We start from the raw sequence: 7,024 nt of genomic DNA, 5'->3' as shown, positions 1-7,024 counted from the left end.
CATGCCAGTTTGGTTACAATGAGTTTCAGTTAAAGACTGAATCATACTCCAATTGTGATTGAAAATGAAGACAATAGAAGCATGCTTGTATTTATTTCAAATATTTTCAAGAGCCATAGAGTCAGTCAGTGCATTGCTTTACTTATCATTTCCCCCCAATGTCAGGCCTTTACAAATTTGGCTTTGTCTTTTGTCTATAACCCTGCTTAAGAGGTGAGATGATTTTGATTCAGATTCAGTATCCAAAATATTAAGCTCGACACAATAATCTGAAGCATTATCTCTACATTACTTCTAACTCAATATGCAGAAAATACTTACCCTATGACATTTCAAAGTAATAAATCAGCACCATCTGTCCCTAGGCTCTGCTGCATCTTCTCCTTCTTATACTGCTCAAGGGCATTCATCATGTTCCTTCCATTAGCACATGCCATAAAGATGTGTTGTTCTGACACCTGCATATCATCCAAAGTTACACCCCAGGGATGCCAAAATACCTTATCATATTGTCATGAACACCAACCTTTTTTTTTTCTTTTTTCATTGAAAAGCTCTTTGGCTCTCTGGGAAAAAAGGTGGCTGTACATAAATTTGTCATTATTGTTACATTTTATTTGAGAAGAACCCAATGTCAGTTGCACTATAACTGTGCTTAGAGTGATTTCTAATACCATTAATTGAGAGGAAGAACGTGCTAACACAATTATTTTCTCAAAAATGACAGTACCAGAATTGCAATTAATTTAACACCTCCTGGCCACTGAGGAAATATCATATAGATTAGCTTTTCATTTTACAGAAAAACGTTGTGTTATGTTACACAGACCTGACCTTCCTCTTTTCTGAACCTCTGGATTTATGGTATGAACCCATAATATTTCTTTCCTTGTTCATTTTTTTTTTTGAGACAGTGTCTCCCTGTAGCACAAACTGGCCTGGAATTCACTATGTAGACCAGACCAGGCTGGCCTTGATCTCACAGTGACTCGCCTGCCTCTGCCTCTGGAGTGCTAGGATTAAAAGCGGGTGCTGCCACACCCTGCAAGAACCTATAGTATTTATTTAAACAATATTTATATTGGTTCTTTGATGTATTATGATGATATTTCTCCTCCTTGAACTATTTGTTTCGTTTCTTATTTATTGACACGTTGAGATAATTACGTATTTACAGGGAACTCTAGGAAAGAAGTTCTCCTCTACACATTTTAGTCAGTGTTCTCCAAATGATAACATTTTGCAAAATTAGATTACTTCTTTTCTGTGGCAGAACCTAGAACCTTGCACCTGCAGAGCTACAACCTCCAGCTCTTGGAATACTTTTATTTTCTCCCACATCCATTCCCACATCCTACTGGTGATTAAACCCTGGGCCGTGAGCTTATCAAATGATGTAACTCTGAGCTGTTTTTCTGGGTTGTTTTTTTTTTTTTTTGGTTTTTTGGTTTTTTGTCTTTTAACTTCCCATACTGATTTTTTATCTTGAGAAGTTCAATTAGGTGATTCACATTTCCTGTAATGTACAGGTGAAGGTACATCAAGGCTATAGAATAGTAATAGAAACATGATGGAAAACCTTCTGGAGTTGGGAATGGAAAAGATTCAAAGGAAAGGCCTGGGTGCTTAGGAACATTTGTGGTGACAAGACCATAGCTGAACATCAGGGAGAGGCAAGTCCATCCTTGAGAATCAGTTCTCTCCAGACTAGAATCTGGAAATGAAAGAAATCCCCCCCTTCCCAAGCATAAGCCCAAGAGAGAGGCAAAGCCATACAAAACCTGGGACATCTGGGGAAGGGGGTATAGTAGGGAGTGCAGCCATTCAGAGAAAGCTGAAACACCTGCCCAATATCAGGAAGTCCTTTAACCTCCCTTCTTTGCCACCATCAGCCAACACCAGAGGAATGTGGAACTGTGGTTCACTGTTGGGACCACAGCTCCAGGCTTATGGGAGGTGATGACAACTCCAGATCTTGGGAAGGGATAACATCTCCAGACTCAAGGAAGGGGACTATGCTTCCAGGTACACAGGAGAGTGTACAACTCCAGTTCACACAAAGAGAACTCAGTTCCAGACTCACAGGAAAGGGCCCACATCTCCAGCTCACAAGAATGAACCAGACCTCTGGCTCCTTTGTGGGGCCCCCAGCTCCAGTTCACAGGAGGAGACCCCAGATATAGTTCACAGGAAAGGAACCACAGCTTCCGGTTGACAGGAGGGGACCACAGTTCCAGGTTTATGGGGGAAGGACCACACCTCCAGCTCATAGGAGGGAACCAGAGCTCCAGATTCACTGGAGGGGAGAACAACTCCAGGTCACAGGGCAGACTCAGATTCACAGGAGGACAACAGCTCCAGCTCATGGGAGGGGCCTACAGCTAGAAGTTTACTTTTGGGGCTCACAACTCTGGTTCTCCATAGGAAACAGCAGCTTGAGCTCATAGGAGGGGAACACAGCTCCAGATTCACAAGAGGGTGGCTCTCCAAACAACTCCAGGTTTATAGGAAGGAATCTATAATATTTGTTCATAGGAAGATTAGTAACAGTTTTATATGAAGAGAAGGCACACATATGAAATGCCAAATAGTGAAAATTTTTCAAAATTATGTTTCTTAAAGATTCGTTTTATTGCTAATTATGTTTATGTGTGTTAGTATATGTCTGTGAATGCACATGCCCACAGAATCCAGAGGAGAAAGTTGATTCTTTTGGAACTGGAGTTACAGATAGTTGTGAACTGCTCCATTAAGATGCTGGGAATTTATGTTCTCTTCAAGAGTAGTGCATGCACTTAATCACTGAATCATTTTTCCAGTACTGTAAAGTTATATTTTACGGGAGGATACAACCTGTAAAAGTTTGAGTATACAAGTAACTTTTCCAACCTCCAATTCCCCATATAGACAAAAATACTGGCTATCTTTAAGATACCTGGTATTTATTGCTGTATATAATATTTATTCACTAATCTCTTATTTTCTGAATCTTTCATTTTTGACCCTAGAATACTACAAAACTGATGTTCACATGCATGTGTTTGTGTGTCCAGGTATGAGCACATGAGCGGTATCTTTGGAAGGGGTGGGCACATAAATCATGAATCTTGTTTCTTTTCTTTCTCTAACATTGATACTGAAGCTAATAAATCTTAGCTCAGTATTCCCAGTTAGTTTACTGCCTAGAATATGAGTTGCATAGTGTCTGTGTCTACTGCCAATGAATATATCACTTTACCAGGGCTTCTAGTCAGATTTGATTGTGTAGATTTGTAATTCCAGGTACTATGGAATCTCATGTACATTCAAACACGCTGCACACCAGAAAAATACAGGTCTGGAGCTGTAGTGCAGGGATAGAACTTTTGCCTAGAATGTGCTCAATCCTGCTGACACTCTCCAGTATCAAATGTTATAAAAATACCTGAAGAAGAATTTTCAATACTATTGTCTGGCTAAATTTGTATCATTTAATTTCTCAGGTTTTCATATTGCCCCGAGTGTCAAATTACAAATCTTCCTTTAGGTTAATGGAATGATAATATAATTACTGTTAAAGTTATCAAAACTCCAAATGTTGTTTCTTATGTAGATCTTGTTTTCCATTACTATGAACTTTGTTCCAAAGGTTTGCTAGTTTGGTATCTCTTAAATATATTCTTATTCTCCACTTGTGGTAGCGTTCCATAGAAGAAAAACTACTTCTTGGAGTCATTTATCTACGAAGGAGCCTGATCTGTTCTGAGGAGTTCTGATTTCTCTTAGAACTGTTGATTCCTCCTGAACAAAGAGCCTCCTCTTAAATTTATTAACTACCACATCAGTCATTTTACGGGGAAGGAATGAGGAACTTTGTCTCTATGAATCTTTAACCAGAGTTTACAAGAGATGAAGTTATTTTTCTTTTCCTACTGATCAAAAACAGCATACAAAACCACAAAGAAATGATATCAACTTATGTCAGTGTGTTGTTTCCAATACTTGGGGATATATTATTATCACTGATTTCAGTGGTGACCTTAGGTCTGTTTACCACATATCATGGATATATAAATTGGTCTGAATCTGGCCCATAACAAAGTCGTAGTAGAGACCATAGTATAAGATTAGAGCTATGTATCCAGATTAGCTTGTAAATGTTAATTGAATAAAATGTTGCTTACTTAAAGACTTGTTAAATTTAAACAAGTTGAATGTACATTAAAATAACAGACTGAACATAGTTCTAAACGATCTCAAAGCATATAATTAACTTGGTCCCAGAAAAGTCATTCTCACACCCACTTTTACAAAATTGATGGTCAATGTGTACCTTTATATCTCAGTGTTGATAGGTACATGTATCTGTATGTTATTAATAGAAAAAGAAAATCCTTGTTTATTTAACCCTTACTCCTTTCCTTTATTGAATTATCTTAAACATGGATCCATTCAGAAAGACTCTAACAACAAAGAGTTGTTACAACCATAGAGACTATAAACCTATGAAGCATTCCCTTCCATGCCATTACACTAGATGCTAAATGATCAGATAAGGTGAAAAAGAAAATGTACTAAAGCAATATTACTTCCTGAAAATAACCACATATAGAAAACCACCTATTTTTATCATTTTCTGTGTACATTTTTATCACACTCTGAGGGTTAAAACACACACACACACATACACATAGAAAAGTTTTCATTGTTTAGGTTGTAAATAGAATAGGAGAGTAGGAATTAATTAGTAAGAGATGTTTTGCCATGGTAGAGATTGAAATCAGTGTCATACACATATTAGACAGATATTTACTCTTGACATACACCCCTATCCTCTAACAGATCATTTTATTTTTATGAGTTTAATGTCAACTATGGTGTTTACATTTAACTTGTAAGAGCAAAACATTTTCAGACAACTTAAGGTATGTAACATGTATGTGGGAAATTATGTAATGTGGCGTTTTAGTTAATATCTGTAGTGCTCATTGAATGGAGAGGCAAATTTTAATTGTTTTGATAAGGGGCTGGAAAGATGACTCAGCGATTCAGAGCACTGACTGCTCTTGCAGAGGATCTGGGTTCGATTCCCAACACCCACATGGCAACTACGAACCGTCCTTAACTCCAGTTCCAGGGCAATCTGAAGCCCTCTTCTGACTTCCGCGGCATTGCACGACACGGGTGCACTCATATACATGCAGGCAATACACTCATACACATAAATAATAATAATAAATAAATATACTTTAAAAATAGTTTACTATTAAAAAAGAGTTTTGGTAAAAGAGGTTTTTGAAGAAAATGAATTATATAGACAAAGTGTTTATTTATCACAGTAACATCATTAACGTCTGCTTTCTTTTTTGGGTTATATATTTCAGCAAAGTAAATAAAAAAGTTTTTAATGAGCATTGTGGGTAAAATTATCAAGAAAACATGCTTTAAATAAAAAACATATATTCAAAGATATTTTTATTTATTTTTTGAAAATTTCATAAATACATAGAATGTATTTTGATCATACTCACTCTCCTCTACCTACTATGTCTCCCTCACAATTTCACAGAAATTCTTTAGAAATGTTTTAGAAATTTTTCTTTAGAAGTTTGCACAAATCTCTTGTCTCAGTATAATTTATTGCTGAAGACTTCTGAAACAACGCTGTGTGAATAATTAAAAATCTCTAACAGAAATCCCTTGCAAACTAACATCATGTTTCTGTATCACCCTTAGTTAAATAACAATGACAGTCACACCTCTCTTTTCCAAGTCTGTAGAGATGTAAGCATTGTTGCTTACAATGTTTTCATTTAAAGGATTACAAAAATGTCTTTGTCATATTCAATATATTTTGTGTTGCCAATGAGGAAGACTATTTTCTATTAGATCAAAGGGTATTTGAAATAATCTTTTCTCAAAGTGGAAAAGCAAAATCCTGAGATGGTACAACATATTTTTTCCTATTATATCCCACCTTAAAAGTTGTTCAAAATTGTAGCAAAAAATCTTTCTTTCAGGTTTCAGTGGATACTGTGGAAAAGTGTTCACATGCACACAGGACTTATGACTTGTTTTCCAAAATGAAATTTAACCTTCCAATATATGCCATGTGGGTTTAGGCAATTACCCATATCAAATTTGTGAAATATATTGCTTTTTAATGAAAATATATTGTAAGTGTAGAGGAATCATAAAATTTCCACTACTTTTTCCATAACCAAATAAAGTGTGGCATGTTTGTTTTTCAAAATACTCTTAGCTTATCAGTACTGTGTCAAAAAGAAGGCATATTCTTAGGAAGAATACAGGTGTTGACATCTTTGGATTCCATTTTCTCTAAATAGGCTTCCTTTTGAATAAGATCGCATTCAAAGGCTGTCTTTCAAAACAGTTCTATTTCTCTTTGAAGTGAGAATTTTCTCTTCATACATTTGCACTTTTAAAAGTATTCTACATGGAAGAGATGCCACCCCAAATCAGTGATGCAACACATACTAACATGGAAATTTTAAGGCGACCATAGCACTCTATAATTAATATGCTTTCCAATTTTCCTTCAAATGTTGTTCTGAGTGGCATTCTGAAAAACAACTCCTTTGAAAACTCACAGTCAAGCATAAGAACAGAATAAATCCTTTGATTCTTATGAGCAGAATCAGAGAAAAGAAAAACTGCTTTTTTGAAAATTGCTTTTTCTGAAAATAATTGATCAAACGGGCCTGACCTTTTCCTCATAATGACAAAGAGCATGGCTTTTCTGGCATCCATCCAGCTTCATAACGCTAGCATCAGCTCGGCCTTGAGGTTTCCTTGGCTAAATGTCTTCAAATAGTGGTCTCATATATTCAGGTTTTGTTTTATTTTTTGTCTTTTTTTGGTGAGTTTGGAAAATGAGCTTGTATATATACACATTTCAAGAGAAAACTAGGAATAATTTAAATATTTTTGAGGGCATAAAAATGAAAAACAAATACCAATGACAAGTTCATCAATATTTGTGTAATGTTTTTGTTGTTTCCTTAATTTTTGCCTATGCAATAAT

Source organism: Nannospalax galili, unplaced genomic scaffold (genome assembly GCF_000622305.1).
Source record: "Nannospalax galili isolate Female #2095 unplaced genomic scaffold, S.galili_v1.0 scaffold3, whole genome shotgun sequence".
Lineage (NCBI taxonomy): Eukaryota > Metazoa > Chordata > Mammalia > Rodentia > Spalacidae > Nannospalax > Nannospalax galili.
This window is presented reverse-complemented; position numbering follows the sequence as displayed.